At 41.6% G+C, this 18,639-nt stretch overlaps 1 protein-coding gene across 1 annotated transcript in view; it reads left to right on the top strand.

Annotated features, from left to right (window-relative positions):
- PLXDC2 (plexin domain containing 2) overlaps nucleotides 1-18,639 on the top strand; it is a 289,186-nt gene that overhangs the window by 56,615 nt on the left and 213,932 nt on the right. The window lies entirely within an intron of this gene.

Raw genomic sequence — 18,639 nt, 5'->3', positions numbered from 1 at the left:
CAAATGATTCAGGGCCCGACACACGAGGGAGGTCACACCTTGGACCTTGTTTTTGTCTCTCGCCAGTGGTTGAGTGATCTGGGAGGAGTGAATTTAACCATCACTCCTCTGTCATGGTCAGATCACTCACTCCTCCGACTTGACTTCCCTGGTGCTACCCCTCGCTGCGGGGAGGCGGAACCGGAAAACACTAGATGGTTCCACCCCAGGCGCTTGATGGAACCAGACAGGTTCCAGACGGAGCTTGGGCCACCTCCTGCAGCCCTGACCCGCCCTCGGGTAGAGGACCTGGTGGCCACGTGGAATAATGCGACTACCGGGGCCTTGAACCGGGTGGCGCCTTTGCGGCCTCTCCGGCGGCAACGATCCACCCTGGCTCCTTGGTTCACCGAGGAGCTAAGGGTGATGAAGCGCCGCAAGAGATGCCTAGAGAGTCGTTGGAGATCCTCCCGATCCGAATTTGACCGAGCACAGGTACGAGCCCATTTAAGGACGTACCTAGTGGCATTGAGAACGGCCAAACGTCAATATTGTGCCGCTCTCATTGCATCTGCAGAGAACCGCCCTGCCGCCCTGTTTCGGGTGTCCCGCTCCCTTCTGTTTCAGAGGCTGCGGGAGGCCCCTCTACAGGGTAGGGCAGAGGAGTTTGGGAAATATCTGCAGGATAAAGTCGCTCAAATCCGGAAGGATTGGGTCCCCTTCAGTGGCCCAGTCGAGACGCCAGTGGCGAGTCTTGAGAAACCTTTTTGGGAGGAGTTTGACTTGGTTGTCATCGAGGATTTGGACAGATTGCGTGGACGACTGCGACCTACCACATGTTTGCTGGACCCGTGTCCCTCCTGGCTTGTACTGGCTTCCTGGGAGGTTACACGCGACTGGCTCCTGGGCCTAGTGAACGCTTCGTTGGGTGAGGGGTCTCTCCCGGCCGCCTTGAAAGAGGCGGTGGTGAGACCCTTGCTCAAGAAGCCTTCCCTGGACCCTTCAGAGCTGGCCAATTATCGTCCTGTCTCCAACCTTCCCTTTTTGGCGAAGGTTGTAGAGAGTGTGGTGGCTTCTCAGTTTCCACGACATCTGGAGGAGAATGATTATCTAGACCCGCGCCAGTCCGGCTTTCGCCCTGGGCACAGCACAGAGACGGCCTTGGTCGCGTTGGTAGATGATCTCTAGAGGGCCAGAGATAGGGGTTGTTCCTCTATCCTGGTCCTATTAGACCTCTCGGCGGCTTTTGATACCATCGACCATAGTATCCTGTTGCACCGACTGGAGGGGTTGGGGGCCCGGGGCACCGTTTTGCGGTGGTTCGGCTCCTACCTCTCCGGCCGGACGCAACGTGTGTTGGCAGGGGAGCAGAGGTCGACCCTAAGCCCCCTTACTTGTGGGGTGCCACAGGGGTCGGTCCTCTCGCCACTCCTGTTCAACACATACATGAAGCCGCTGGGTGAGATCATCCGTGGTTTCGGGGTGGGATATCATCTGTACGCTGATGATACTCAGCTGTACATCTCCACCCCGAACCACCCCAACGAGGCCGTCGAAGTGATGTCCCGGTGTGTGGAAGCCGTATGGGTCTGGATGGATGACAACCGACTCAGGCTCAACCCTTCCAAGACGGAGTGGCTGTGGGTTCCGGCTCCCCGGTTCAACCAGATAATTCCATCTCTGGCCATTGGGGGCATTCAACTCGCCCCCGTGGAGCGGGCGCCCAATTTGGGCGTCCTCCTGGATGCCAGGCTGTCCATGGATGAACATGTGACAGCCGTGGCCAGGGGGGCGTTCCACCAGGTTCGCCTGGTGCGCCAATTGCGCCCCCTATTGGACCGGGACGCCTTACGCACAGTCACCCATGCGCTGGTGACGTCTCGCCTGGACTACTGTAACGCTCTCTACATGGGGCTTCCCTTGAAATGCACTCGGAGACTGCAGTTGGTCCAGAATGCGGCCGCGCGGGTGATTATGGGGAGTACTAAGTACTCCCATGTGACACCTCTCCTGCGCGAGCTGCACTGGCTTCCTGTGGTCTATCAAGTGCGTTTCAAGGTCTTGATTACGATCTTTAAAGCGCTCCATGGCTCAGGACCTAGTTACCTGCGGGATCGTATTCTGCCCCATACATCCCTACGACCCATCCGCTCGCACAGAGAGGGACTTCTCCAGGTGCCATCCACCAGACAGTGCCATGGGGCGGCGCCTAGGAGCAGAGCCTTCTCTGTGGCGGGCCCAGCCCTGTGGAATGACCTCCCCCCGGATATTAGGAGCACTACTGACCTCCGCTCCTTCCGTGTCAAGCTCAAGACCTACCTTTTCCAAATAGCTGGCCTGGCTCAACCATAACTTCGTAACGCTCCTGATGGGTTTTTTAATTTAGTAATTTTATTTAAGGGGATTTTAAATTGTGTTTTTAATTGTCTTTCACTTATAAGTCAACTCTCCTCCATGCACATATGTATATGTCTCTGTTCTTTTTGTATATATGTTTGTCTTATGTGTATTTTTATCCGTTTTGATTGTACGCCGCCCCGAGTCCTTCGGGAGAGGGTTGCGGCTAATCAAATAAAATTATTATTATTATTAAATTATTATTAACATAGCTGTATGAACTGTACATTGTACAGTTTTTAAGTGTGTTCATATATGGCAAGAGAATAATGAGGAAGTAATTTACAAAGCCACTCTATTCATTTTCTGCCTATCTTATATGGTCAACTGCTCCACCATGATGCTCACTAGATGAATTGGTGAATAATTCCCTTTATCCATAGCCAGAATTATTATTGGTCATGCGCTAGAGATTATAATGATATAGTCTTAAGGGTAACACTTTGGTGAAAATTTATCTGTTACTTATTATTTTGCTTAAGGAATGAAGATTAGATCAATGTTGTTGTTTTTAAAGAAAACCATCCTGCATATTTCCCCATTTTGTGGAATACAAATACCATTCAGGAAGATGTAAGCAATGACTTTTATTAGATGTTTTATGGCCAAAGGTGTTGTCACCTGAGTTAGGTTAACATGGAATCATTTTCTGACCCTGATTATAACTGCATTTATAGATGAATGAGCATTAATATATATTTTTAACAGAAAGAGATTCTGGTAGGATGCACTGGAAAAAGACATTGTTGAATGTAGAAATTTTTGGTTTAAGACTGACTTGTTTCATTACATCCTTACGGTGGCTTCATTAATGCTGCTGTGTTCTCTCTTTTTTGCCCATTCATGAAGTACAGAGAAAATAAAATAAAAATGGGACATGAAATTGATGCGGAGAAAAATTCATTAAGAATTTGCAGTGAGGAGAAGAGAAGATTCTGATTACTTTAAAGAGTATGTGAGGTAGTCAAACTTCTCACTCTTTAACTTAAAAATGTGCTATGTGCAGTCCAATTGGAAAATGTTCTGATTCTACAACTTTAAAGTCAGTAAGAATATTATCTGGAATAATACTGCTGCTCACAGGATCAATAGTTCATCAGAGAATTATTGTGTATTAAGCCTGGCTCTAGTCTCAGAACTAGTGCTGTAGGCATACATAGCAGATGCTAACATTGCATTTATATTGTATAGTATTTTTACTTCTAAAAAGAATACAGGTCATAATGCGCACATTTCTCCTGCTAAGTATTTTAGTCAGGCATTGCTAATTTTTAACAATGGAACAAAGGGCTTTAAATAAAAACATTGGAGGCTTTGAACAAAAAAACCCCTATAATCAGGACGTCATATTTTAATTGCTAATTACTACAGCTCCAGAATAAAGTCAGAAAAGTTAACATACTTTCAGTGAGAAAAAAGACTTCCTAATGAACAGAAATATTTATATTTAGTTGTTTGGGTGTAATTTTTGGCAGCCAAATAACAGATAAGAGTAGCAGAGTTGTAAGGGTTCTTGGAAGTCATCTAGCCCAACCCCTGCTCACACAGAAGACCTGTATTAGGGATTCGAACCGCTGAACTGCCAACCTTTCTGATCGACAATACTTGGAATATTACATCCAGTTTTGGTTGTTACAATATAAAAAAGATGTTGAAATTCTAGGCCTGGGGTGTCAAACTGGCGACCCGGGCTGGGTGCATCCTGTGCAGTCCACATCCACCCAAGCTCCATGAAGGGAAAAAACTATCATGAAACATCATGTGACAGCAATGTGACACTGTGAATTTGACACCCGTGCAGTTCGCAGAGAAGAGCAACAAAGATGATTAGGGGACTGGAAGCTAAAACATATGAAGAATGGTTGCAGGAAGAATGGGTAAGTCTGGTTTAATGAAAAGAAGGACTAGGGGTGACACGATAGCAGGGTTCCAACACCTCCCCCACTCCAGGTAGAGATTGCACGACATTTCCACAGTTATGCGGTCACCATTTGCAAACCTCTTTGCTATCTTCCATCAAGCAATGTCAATAAAGAATCTGAAGGAGATTGCAAATGGCAATCACATGAGATCCTTGATTAATGACCACAATCAGAGGTGGGTTGCTGCCAGTTTGGCCCGGATCGGGCGAACCAGTAAGAGCAGCAGCAAGAGGCTCTATCCACCCACTTGGACGCTTCTGTGCATGCGGCGGTGTGCCCGAACCTGTAGTAAAAAAATTGGCAACCCATCACTGACCACAATGATTCATTTAATGACAGTAAAGATTGTGTGGAGATAAATCTGTGAGAGATACCTTTTGCCACCCTCCTATGTTAAAGTACAGAAAGAGGTTGCTGAACTAAACGTCTTTCAGAATTAAATGGCAGATAATTAAACTAACAACCAAAACTTCCTCATTTCATTTTAACCATCTTAAAAGAAGTGTGATTGATGTTGATCTTAAGAAAGACCTTAAGCACACAGATGTAAAAGATTGTTGAAAATATTAGGACTTTGGCCAGGTCAGATGTTTGTTCTAAAACTATGCTGGCAAAACATCTGCTCAGATTTCCAGAAAGAAAGAAATTTTTCTTTCTTTGGGGAATTGTCACACAAAGAGCTACCAGCTGACATAGCAATACTGCTGAGATAGCATTGTTTTTGCAAATGTCTCTCTTTTTCTAGTTTGTTTTCAGACAACTAGTCAGCCTAGAGTGTTGCATTTAGTACTGCTGGCAGAATGAAAAATCCAACTGAATATTATATTTGATTGTCTCTACTCCACTTTAAAGGCCTCTACAGAGCTGGGATATCTTTGTATTATAATATCTGCTAAGTGCTTATTAGTGTAGCCAACGTGGTGTTGCAAAATTTTAAAGCTAAGGATTATTGGTCAAGAAAATTAATGCCTTCTAATCTTTGGTAGATCTTTTTAAACTTGCAGAAACAAAAACATGTACAAGCGGGAATCCATGACTGCTCTTCTCTTTAGTTAGTGGCTGTTTCATTTAATAATGTTAAGATCAAGGCAAAATTCTCTTTCAGCAACATTGCAGATGCACATTGTGCAGCCCATTAAACATTAAGTTGTTGACACTTTCTGGCAAGTTCTTGAAATGTTCAAGTCAGAGACTCCAGGAATTAAATCTGGGCTTTCAGCACGAATAACGAGGGTTCCATCACTGAACATTCATTCCCCTCATATATTATTATTTTTTGGTTTCTGTGATTAAGGAAAGACTGACATAAACAATATGTCTTTAAGGTTGTAATCCTGTAAGTGTTTTCTGGAGAATAAATCCAATTAAGGCTAATAGGATGTATTTAGGTGTAAACATTTTATAAGATTGCATAGAAGGTCACACAAAGGTCTCTAAAACAAATTAAATGAGTATGGGTAATATATAACAAAATCCCATGTATGTCCATAAATATTTATTTTGTCTGTACACATATATGAAAGTAAGATGTCTAAACTATAAGATTATCCTTAGATTCTCTGTTCCTGGTGTGGAACCCCCCCCCTCCCCGTGCATTGGCTGTCTAAAAAGAGATCTTCTCAGTGGTGACATCTTTTTCTGCTGATAGGATTCTCCTGGCTGATCTGCTCTCCCCATGATATATACTATATTGTCTTTTTGAACCATAATATTGATTTTTCTTGCTAGTTACTTATTCTACCGTGTTTTCCCAAAAATACAACAGAGTCTTATTTTCTTTTTACTTACAAAATATGGCCTTGCGCTTATTATAAGGAAGGGCTTATTGCCAGGCGGCTGCTCCCTTGCAAACTGGCTCCCGAAGAGCCGGGCACAGCCTCAGGGGTGAAGCAGCCATGAGGGGACCATGCTCACGAGCAACCACCCGGCAAACCTCCTATCCAGCCGGGCAGAGCATTTGAATGCACCCCTGTGCGTCACGATGGTTTGAGCCTCTGCTGTGGTGCCATTTACAGGCAACTGCTGGTATGCCTGCACCATATCTAATTTAGCGAATTTTTTTCCTGGCCCTAGTGAATGTAGTAGGTGCTGTACAATGGGCACAGGGTAGGCACTTTGTTGCAGCGCATTGTTAATTGTGCATTTATAGTCCACGTAGATGCAGATTGACCCATCCGGCTTGACCGGGGTCACTATATGGATCTTCCAGCGTGCATGGTCGACTGGCTCTAGGATCCCCTGGCTCACCAGTTTGTCAATTTCCCTATCGATTTTAGGGTGGAGAGCGAAAGGCACTCTCCTGGGTTTGAGCCTGATAGGCGCGACGCTGGGGTCCAAGTTAAAAGAAATTGGTGTCCCCCATTCTTACCAAGACCGGAGCTGAAGATGTCGTCGGACTCCTTAAAAATCACCTCGGCGCCGCCATCCTTTATGGCGTTGATCCCGGTGACTTCCAACCCCAGGGCTTCGAACCAGTCTAGCCCCAGGAGGCTCTGCAGCGGTGCGCTGGCCACGGTCATGGGAAGCTTGGTATTGATGCCTTTAAATTACACCCGGAAGGTGCCCTGGCCCACGATGGGGACTCCGTTCCCCTGGTAGTCGCGTAGCATGATATCTGGCATGCAAAGGTGCTGTTTTTTCAGGCTCGGGATGGCTTGCTTCAGGGTCGACCAGGAGATGATCGTTAGTGACGATCCAGTGTCGACTTCAAGCTCGCCGGGGGCGTCCTCAATGACGATTGTGACTTTCAGCTTTTTTGGCCGCCTTGTGCGGACTTACCCTATCGTGGTTTGATAGGTTACTTTGGGTTCTCTCTCTGGGCGCCCTTGGGTTTTCCGCCAGGCCTCTGGGTTGGACCTCCGTTGACGGGTTGGTTTTGGCTGCCAAGTGGTGGCAAGGAATTCGCTCCGGCACACTTTGGCAATGTGCCCCTTCTTATCGCAATGCTGACAGGTTACATCCCGGAACCGACAGGTAGACTGGACATGGTCCCCTCTGCAGCTTGCGCAGGGTGGCAGGCACGAGTTGAATCTTCGCGCCGGTTTAGGGCGGCTACTGCGCATGCAGTAGCTGTCATCGTCTTTGCTGTCGGAGGGTTCTTGTTCAGTGGCCTCGTGATGTACGCGTGTTTGCTTCTGCGTGGTTTGTGGTCTGTTGTGCTGGCGCTGCAAGGCTTCCGTGGACTTGTCGGCAGATTCGGATGCCCTGGCTTCATCGAGTGCGATCTGCAGGGACATGTTCGATCTGGCTAGCAGACATCTCTTCAGGTTAATGTCCCGCACTCCGCAGATTAAGTGGTCTAAAATTTGGTCATCCGGGTCACGGAAGTCGCAATATGTTGCTGCTTTTCGCAGGGCCGTAACATATTGGTTAATGGACTCTCCTTCTCTTTGGTTCCGCACATTGAATTCATGGTGGCGGACGTCCCTCGAAGGTTTGGGCGCGTAGTGAGTTTTTAGAGTCTGTTGTAATGCCGCCCAAGGGACTGCTTGGATCGGAGTTGGCTCCGATAGATCCTTCGCCGTTTCAAAGACCTCTCTGCCGCAGTAGCCCAGGAAGAGGTTTTTCTTATGGGAGTCGGGAACCCCCATGAGGTCGTTTTCCTCAAGGAAGCATTTGTACCTCAGCATATACGATTCCCAGTGTTCAGCCACCAGGTCATACGGAGTTGGCGGGGCATGCATGGCCATTCTTGTCTGAGGCGATTCGAATTTGCCACTCGAAATGGTCGCTCAATGTCGTGCCGATGCTCCGGGCTGGATTTACTTGCTGGATGTCTCGTTGTTTGTTCTTCGCCTATCTGCCTCTCAATCCCACCTTCGTCGCCAGTGTTAGATAGGGCAATGAGAAGGCAGACTCAGGCTTAACGCAACAACATCTCTTTATTATAACAGTCAAGTATGTACAATCCAGCAACTGTTCGATCTGACAGCTCTCCTTTTATAGGGAGCTGTCAGACCTCTTAGCCAATCAGATTAAATCAGACCAGAGTGGAAACCATGGTAGCTAGTGTTAATATCTAACAGAAAGGCTTTCAAATTTGCCAATCTTAAATAAAGATAATGTTACTACTCATGGTTGGTACTTGTTGTTTGGAATACCTCGAAGGCTGACACTTACCAACTGCAATATTTATGACTCCAAAAGATATAATGCCACCAAATAACTTTACTTTTTTCTGAATAGGAATGTTTTGGTTTCACTATCAAAAATGGTTTCCTCCAAGGGTTTGTTGAAGAGGATATCCAAAACAATGTTTTAGCACAGGACAGGAAATAACACAGGAAAAATATGGGTGGTTTGCAATATTTGCAATAAATATAGATGAAGCTGCATTGTTTTAATTGAAAAGCATACTTCTAAGAATCCTTAAATATGCCATGAATATTAATCGGAACTTCTTTTTTCTTCTACCTTTCCATTTCTTATATTTTGCTTTTGAGAAAATAGCTAACAAACTTAGATGTTAAAAGTGCTTCTATTCAAGTTGCGTTGATTACTATTTCTAAAAGCTAATTTATAACTATTGCTTAATTATCAGTGATAATTTCCATAGAAACACATATTTCTAAGTAACATAATTTGGGATAAATATACTAGGAACTGCTAAGAAAAATGTTATGTCTGTATTTGGTGTTTCTTTGTGTCAGTAAATATAGGTAGTCCTTGAATTACAGCCATTCATTTAGTGACAACTTGAAGTTACATTGACACTGAAAAAGTGATTTCTTGATGAATGTATATTGTCTTTGTACACTGAGAGCATATGCACCAAAGACAAATTCCTTGTGTGTCCAATCACACTTGGCTGATAAAGAATTCTATTCTATTCTGTTCTAGTCATGACCATGTGATTCATTTAAAAATGGTGGGAATTCAACATTGGCAGGAAATGTTCTAAAATTGGATAAGATTCACTTAACAACTTGCCAACTAGCAGTGGAAAATTCTAGTCCCAATTTTGGTTTTAAATCAAGGGCTATTTGTATTTAGGCTGCAATCCTACGAAATCCCCCTCATCCCCCACTTCACTCAGAGAGAGCTACATTTAGAGGGAAGTCCTAAATTCTGCTAACTTTTTATATTCACGTGCATTATTCTGGGGTACTATAAACACTATTTCCAGAGAGGCACAAGGGAAAGTGTTGGCACTCTTTCTTGAACAAGCTGGAATAGATGTGGGATTTGCAAGATGTATATCCCATGTATTTTACTAACCTATCCACAGAATGATTTCATTGGATCTGTTCTGGCATAGTCAATACAGTATGTAAGCTGTCACAATCATTGTTAGGAATATACTACAAGGACAGTAAAAGCCCTGTCCATTCTTATGAATTCCCACATTGGAAAATAGGGTAATTTTGCCAGATACTTCAAACATAAGATGTATTGTATTAAATTTGACTGTATAATAGGAGTGTTCGGGGATTCAGTGTGACATTGTGCTGGGATAAAGCTTTGATCAAGTAGATATTCAAAATTCTTTGAGCCTGCTTCAAAATGGTAGATTGGAGTGACCAAACCAGACACTGAAATGCATTTGTTTAATTGAGTTTTGTTTATCTAGTTTTAGGACTTAATGTGGATAATAGATTACATTTTAGATTATATTTATTGCAGAAATATTGAAAAATTCAAAGGTGTTCACAAACCGTTAACACTACTGTATATGTTGAGTCACAACTCACCATAAATAATTTTAAATAGTCTAGAATTCTTTTCCAAATTAACGTTGCAGAATGAAGAATTTGTAGATAACAAAAAGTCATTTTCTTAATATGGCTTGCGTAGGTGTATATGCATTTGCTACTCATTTATGCAGCATATGGAATCAAACTGAGTGCCAAATGTGGGTCTGTCACTAATGTCTTGATTAACTCTTGCCAAAATCTGACAAGGAGCAAAGAATAGAATGGGAATGATTGATGTGGTTTATACATTTTCTTCTATTTGGAGAGATTGCAAATTCAGAAAGTTACTGCAAGATAACGATGGAAACTGATTGAAAAGGGGTTATGAAATATAGTGGATAATAATGTTGACAGTTATATTTTGGATTATTTGGATCAGCATCCTCTCTTTTCTCCAGGGATTGCCTCTTCGGGGCCCCTCTGGAGCCACTTCTGATCTAATCCAGGGGCAAACGTGGTGGCATTCATAAACACAGTGCAGGGCAGGGTCTTCCTTTCCCTAGAGTGACATACCAGCCTCCAGGAACTGGCAACCAAGGTGAAAAGTCATCGTTGAGTTCAGCTACTCCTGATCTCCCAACTTCTGGGGAAGATGATATCCTGCTTCATGATTGTTCCTTGGACTCGCTTCCGTAGCAGGTGTCTCCAGTGGTTCCTTCTCCCTTATCAGAAGGCCAAGAGGGACAGAGGGAGGCCAATCTCCTGGGTCTTTGGGCAGAGGCTCATCTTCTCTCCCTCCGTGCAGAGCACATCCCCAGGGTGGACAACATCCAAGCAGATTGGCTCAGCCGCTCCCAGGTGGATCACACAGAGTGGAGCATTCACCCGTATCTCTTCCAGGAGCTAACCGACAGGTATGGACTTCTGATTCTGGACCTCTTCAACATGCATCTCAACAGTCAGCTACCAAGGTATTTCACAAGGTATGCAGCCCTGGGGTTGGATGGAGTGCTCTTCGTTGTCGGTGGCCCCCTGGGCTCATGTATGCCTTCCCACCACCACCACTTCTGCAAGATGCTAGATGAGGAAGTGGAGCTTCTGCTCCTGGCCGCTCACTGGCCTCGTTGGCCCTGGTTTGTGGACTTGGTGAACCTATTGGTGGCTTCCCCCTGGCAAATTCCTCCAGCCAAGCTTTCGCTCAGCCAGGGGTTGATCCTCATCCAGATCCGCAGTGGCTGCAGTTAACCGCTTGGAGATTGTTGGGCAGCCCTGAGTCCTGGCAACATTTCTGCCTATGTCATTCGGACTATCCAAGCTTCAAGGCGCATCTCTACAAACTGCATATATGATGCTACATGGCGGGCCTTCTCCTCCTGATGCTCGAGTCACGACATCATCCCCTCGATGACTTTCATCCCGATTATTCTAGATTTCATCCAACAGGGTCTAGGCAGTGGCCTCTCCTCTAACACTCTCAGGAGGCAAGTGGCTGCCCTGTCTTCGGTCCTTACCTTTCAACCCCTTGAGTCCTTGTCCCATCATCCTCTTGTCCATCGCTTTCTCTGGGGAGCTTCAAACATCAGGCCACCCATCGCCCATAGGTATCCAACTTAGGACTTAGCCAAGGTTCTGGACTCTATCACTGAGGTGCCCTTCAAACCTTTAAAGACTGTCTCCATACACTATCTTACCATAATGGTGGCTTTCTGGAGAACTGGTAGCGGAAATTTTGAGTAGTTCGGAGAACCGGTAAATACCATCTCGGACTGGCTCCGCCCCATCTATTCTCTGCCTGCTGAGTCCCAGCTGATCAGGAGGAAATGAGAATTTTGCAATAACCTTCCCCTGGAATGGGGAGGGAATGGAGACTTTACTGTATCTTTCTCCTGCCATGCCCACCAAGCCACGCCCATCAACCCATGCCACACCCACAGAACCAGTAGTAAAAAAATTTGAATCCCACCATTGCCCCGCACCCTGTTTTGGCTGCCAAAAGGACCACAGGCTGGTCCTTTGCTATTTCCAGGCCAGCCAACATCTTAAGAAACCCCAAAGACAAAATCCAGCTAGAAACCAAGGAGTCTACAAAATACCATGCAAAATCTGCTCTGCAACATACATAGGACAAACGAACAGGAGAATAAGTGCACGCATCGCAGAACACAAGTATGCAGTAAGAAAAAAAGAAAAAAAACCTCCCTTTTCCAGCACCTTAAAGCTACAGAACATGAAATTAATTTTAAAGGAACCAGGTTAATCTCCAAAACAGAACACTTGAACAAGAAAATAATTATGGAAGCTATCGAAATAGAGAAACACCCCCATAACATGAATAAACGTGACGATACCTCCCATCTACCAGACATCTGGAAACCAGCCCTAGTCAACAAATGAGCCCCACCCACCACCCAGGCTGTTATAACATGAAACAACAATAGACACACAGCCAGCACCAATCAGCACCAATCTACCAATCATGATACAACCACACAACCAATCATTCCATTTACTGAAACAAAGCCAGCACCACCAAGATTTATAGAAAGACGGCAGCTCCGATCACACTTTAAGCCCCAAACCCAGCCTGAAGATGGCGAGTGAGACCTCGCTGAAACATTGCCAAGACCATCTCAATCTTACATGGGAAAAGACCCGAATACAACAAGACCAGCATATATACATACATACATACATACATACATACATACATACATACATACATATGAAGAATCATGGTATTAATCCACAAAGTGTTTAGGCTCGTGTAGTGGATTCCTCCTGTATAATTGTACATGTGTTGAAAGAAACAAAGACATGTACTGAAACTTTCTCAATTAAAATAACCATTTACATGTAGTCCTTGTTATAATCATTTGTTTAGTGACCATTCAAAGTTATAATGGCATTGAAAAAAGTGACTTACAAGCAGTCCTTGAACTTACAACTGATGCAGCATCTCCCACCCCTCAAATTTGGGGAATTAGCAACCAGCTGGATTTACAATAGTCTCAAGGTTACATGAATGCCATTTATGACCTTGACAGCTTGACAACTGGCTTCTAGCAAACAGGGAAAGCCAGATACACTTAATGACCACATGATTTACTTAATAACTGTAGGATTTTGTTCAAAAACCATGGCAAGAAGTTTGTAAAATAGGCTGCAATTCTCTTCACAACTGTCTTGCTCAATAGTAGAAATTGTGGTTTCAATTGTGGTCATAAGTCAAGAGGTAGGTGTATATTTGTTGGCAGGAAGGCAGCCAGGTAGGACAGATTGTTAAGTGAATGATCCATTTCTTTTTTATCTTATTTTTTGCAAGAATAATTGAATCTAATCTGCCATTGTTGGGAAGGATAGCAGTAGTAAAAATGAATGTTTTGCCTAAGTTTTTATTTCTCTTTCAAATGATACCAATGCTTTAAAAAGATGCAAATTTGGAAGAATGGCAGAAAGGTATTAATAACTTTGTCTGGGCGGGGAAGAAACCAACAGTAAAACTTAAAATAATGCAAGATATATGGGAAAGAGGAGGTTTGAAAATGCCCATTTTAAAATTATACTATGAAGCAGTAGTTTTAACAACAATTAATGATTGGATTAATTTAACAGAGGATAGAATTCTGAATATTGAGGGATATGATTTGGTATATGGTTGGCACGCCTATTTAATATATGATAAGAAGGTGGATAAGACTTATCCACCTTTTAAAAGCCATATATTAAGGAATGCTCTATTGCATGTCTGGAAAAAATACCAATGTAGGTTAAATGATAAGATACCTACATGGGTAGTACCTAGACACGCAATAGAGAATATAAGTATAGAACAAAACAGGATGTAATTACATACAGAGAACTTCTTAATATAGAGAGAGAGGTGTACTACAGTTAAAGCCTCTGAATGTACTAAGAGAGGAAGGGGTAACTCAAACCTGGTTCCAGTATGGACAGTTACAAGCTAGATGGAAAAAAGATCAGACAATTGGTATCACGCAAAATGAGGATAGACTGGTAAAACAAATTAGGGACCAGAGTCAAATGCACATAAAAAGGTTGTATAATATACTGATAGAAATAGATTCTGAAACAGAGTTAGTTAAAGACTGTATGATAAAATAGGCACAAAATTTCGAAGAGCCAATAATGATGGAAACATGGGAAAAGATTTGGGTAACAAATGTAAAATTTACGCAAGCTCAGAATTTGAGAGATAATTTTTATAAGATGATGTATAGATGGCATTTAGATCCCAAAAAATTATCTTGTATGTATCCGAATTTACAACCTAAATGTTGGAGATGTGATTGTGCTGATGCTACGTATTATCATATATGGTGGACTTGCAAAAAAGTCAAAGCATTTTGGATAAATACATGGTGGGTTATTCAAAATATACTTTAAAGAAGGATAAAGTTCACCCCCCAGTTGTTTTTGTTAGGTATAATTACAGACTGTACAGTTAAAGAGACTAATTTTATTTTGAACTTAACGAGGGCAGCAAGATTGTTGGTGGCGCAGTACTGGAAGAGGGAAGAATTGCCTACTATTCAAGAATGGACGCTAAAAGTAATAAATCTAGCAGAGATGGCCAAAATTACAGCATACTTGAAGGACCACTCAGATGAGAAATACAAGTTCGAATGGAAAAGATGGATTGACTATATTCAAAATAAACATCGGACTAAAAAATTTCAATTAGCTTATGAGTGAAGTAAATAAGTAAATTACAACTTACCTAAAGTTAGCATAACAAAGGGGGAATTAAGGCACAAGAGGAGGTAGGATGTCAATTCAGTTAGCTTATGTTAACATATGATTGTTAAATGTTTATACCCTGTATTTTGCTCTGAGAGGTTGGGAGGGAGGGAGGTTGGGAGGGAGGGAAGGTGAGGGGGAAATATTTGTAAAAGTTATTAAAACTTTTAATTAAAAAAAAAGATGTTTAGCTCTCAATATTTAGTCCATTGAACCTGTTTCTGGATTTGCACAACTCTCTAAACATAAGTTAACCACACCATCTTTGCACAGCATATTAGCCTAAAATTTGACAGATGTTTCAATGATTCAGAACATTGTATATAGCTAACTGAAAAGATGTTTACCTGGTAAAATCAATGTAGTCGTGATCAGGTTTTTACATTACTGCAGTTTTATAACTGGAAATGGAAGGCTTGAATATTGGATCTTCTGCATTAAGACTTTTATTGACCTCTGGTCTCCTGTCTCTTTTCTTGAACTGGTTCTTCTTACGTGATACCAAGCCAGTCTTATTCCAGTGAACGTTGTAGAAAATTGAAAGGGTAGTTTATTGTCCTATTCTATTATGCTTTATTGGAATTAGTAGCCTCCCATAACTTATATTACAGTAGCATAATTAACTCTCATATAAATAAAAACTGTAGTTATTTTCTCTTTATATTGTCAATTTCTACAGTTGTTATTTTTTTAAAAGGGGGGGGTGTTTTTTATTTTAGTGCTTCACAAGTCGTCTCTCCATTTTTCCATAAATTTCCTCCTAATGTTTCAATATTTTAGATTAGAAGCAACAAAATCTGTAGGTATGTTTTATTTTGTGTTAAAAGTGATTGCTTTACATAAAACAGTTCCTTATGCAAGAACATCAAATTTGCAATCATAATTATCTATTATTGGCCTTTTAAAAAACTAATTCTCTTCATCTGTAACAGTGCTCCATGCACTTTCGGCATCAAGTCATGCCAGCCACATGACCATTGAGACATCTTCGGACAGCGCTGGCTCTTCTGCTTACAAACGGAGATGAGTACCGCCCTCTAGAATCAGAACAACTAGCACACATGTGCAGGAGAACCTTTATCTTTAACTATTCATCTCTAAAACTATTTCTTTCGTATATTTTCTCTATGCTTATTACCATTCCTTGGCCCATTTAAATAAATACTGTAAGATGGCCTCTCCAAGCAAGCTTTAATTATATAAGAAGGAACAATTCCTTCAGTGTGAAAATGGTATTATAAATATTAAGAAAGTCCTGTTAAGTATGCCAGGGAATCAGGGAGATTGGATAGAGCGTTTAGTGACCAGATGTCCTTCCTGATGCCACCCAGAGTTCACATCAGATATTTTCTCTTTGCACCCTTAGAGAGAAACATCTGCCACTACCTAGAATTGAAAACTTCTGAGTGGGAGGCATGCATCTTCACCACTACGCTACCATGCCACTCACTTCCATAAATTGAATAAAGGCCTAAAAATAATTAATCACTACAAAAATCCCCAGCAGCTCTGTGATTCATGACTTATTGAGCTACATGGTCATGATGGAAAGATGCTTTAAATAAGTGTGGAATGATCTTTTTATATTAGATGCATGTGAGCTACAATTTCTGAAACTCCCAGTCACTCTGTGAATGTCAGCCTGGGAATGACTGGTTCATTGTTGAAGACTTCAGAGGGCACCAAGTTGGGGAAAGTCAAACTTACAGTTAGTCCTCGCCTATATACCAAGTCAGATAATAATTCATCTCTTTTAAGGTTATCTTTGAGAAGGATACGATTCTGCAGAATTTCAGAGCGCAGAAGGGTCTTAGAAATTTGGTTCAGAAAAAAAAGGACATAAATATATAGAGATTGGGAGTCATTCTCGTTACTGCAGCTACTTGAACCAAATTCTAGAATGGTTTTAACGCTTTGCAACCTTAAGTTACTTGAGGCCAAAAATCTTTTCCTTTGGCAATAAATGGAATATTTGTTTGTTTGTTTGTTTAGAGTTAAAATATCAGTTTAGGGACAGATCACCTATTTCATGGTGGCTAAAGACTTGACGACACAAAATCAATTAATCATTGAAGCAGCAATTTGTGAAATATCCTTGTGATTTTTTATTAGGTTTAACTTTAATTTATTTCATAGATTGCAAGCTGTATGATAGGTTAGTAATCATCTAGCCTTCCCTTATTCCTTCCAGCACATGCTCACACAGATAAATGCAGAATTAATCATATTAATTATATGATTCTTTTTCTACTTCCAACCTACTTTCTTTTCTTGTGCAGCTTTTGAGGAATTTCAGTAATAATAATTACATTGATTGCAGAAATGTTCACTCCCTATATGAACTTTCAAGCAATATGCTGTATATTATGATCTTAACAAACAATATTCCTTTATATAATTTATTATTTAAATAAATTGGGTCTTGTCCTCATTGACTAAAATAAATTGGGTCTTGCCCTTATTCTAGCGTGTGGTTTGGACAATTTCTTTTAAAGCAAAATTAAATAGGAACAGGTTGAACATAAACGGAAGAAAAACAGCCACCACAGACAACTTAAAAAAGAAAGAATGTGAAAGCTATGAACAGAGGAAGCAATTAAACCATGAAACAGTTGTTTTGTGGCAAGAGAAAATGAAGGAATTTATAATCCCTGTTACACATTCCAGACAAGGAATGTGTCATTTTGGTAATAACAATTCCAAAGTGGATGAAGTTGTGAGACAGTATGCAGTTACGCATAACAGACAGGAATTATTTAACACTGATGTTTTTTATTTTTTATTTCTTAGTTGCTACGTATTTACTGTCCTAATAACAAGATTCTGACCATTGTTGGTCTAATAAGGAAACAAGCTTTGTGATGACTATACTGAGCCTTTTCCCAGATAAAGCAGAATTCACTAATGTGCCCTTCAAGTAAACAAAACGGCCTTTTGTACCATTTGTTATTTTGACTTCTCTGTACTTTCTCTCAATTGTTTAGTGACCTTTCTGAGTTAACAGCTTTGCAAATAGAGGAAGAAGCAGCAACATATGATGGATTGGTTTATTTTCATGTTCTGGGTACAGAGTAGTCTAATAAAAGAAAAAAAAAGAAAGAAAAAATTGAGAAATGATAGCAATCCATCCAGTGTTTAACAGAAACTAGTCGATTTCCATTTTTCAAAGCCAACCGTCCTTGACTTAGTGGTTATCAATCTCTGCCAACCACTGAAATGTGTTCTTTGGCACTTACCATATTAATACACAATTGAAATGCCAGAACTTTTTGAAGACAAGTTTTAACAGTTTATTAAAGTTTAAGACATTGTGTAACAGTTTGTTAAAAACAATTTTATATAGAAGCAGTTAATTAAGGGCTTGTTTTATTTAGTCACATGGGTAATTTCATTTGATTGGGTTTTTCCCCCGTTATTGTTTGTTTATATGTCTTTTTAGGCACATGTAACAGTTTAATATACTTGTTCTCAACTATTTCTATAGTTCATTTACAATTCTAGAACTGTTGACATCTCATCCACCATTTTGTATATGGTTTTAAGAATGCATTTGACCTCATAGTCCATGAGCGTTGGTTGACATTTGGCTGAGATTAAGTCTGGTTGAGAGGAATGAGAGAAAGGAAAGAAACAAATTTATTTTTTCAAAGAAGTTTAACCAACTGGTTTGGATGAAGTACTATAGGAGATGGAAATCTTGTTAGCAGCGGTGACTGTTGCATTGCATTCTTTGGCTCTGGTTTCTTCAAGCTGTGTAATGCCAAGTGTGCTGGGCCACTGAGAAAAATGGAGCCTCGCTGAATACAGCTGTGGTTTTTTGGCTTTAAGAGCTAGCATTATGGCCAAGAAAACAGTGTCTCTTTGACAAGGCTTCATCTGCCCAAATATAATAGGACAGATGGATCAGCTGTTGTGCTAAGCAGTGTAAATCAATCAGGTTAAAAAAAAGA

This window comes from Natrix helvetica (genome assembly GCF_964273705.1).
Source record: "Natrix helvetica genome assembly, chromosome: Z".
Classification (NCBI taxonomy): Eukaryota; Metazoa; Chordata; class Lepidosauria; order Squamata; family Natricidae; genus Natrix; species Natrix helvetica.
The sequence above is the reverse complement of the archived record's forward strand: the minus strand, read 5'-3'. Positions and strand labels throughout refer to the sequence as shown.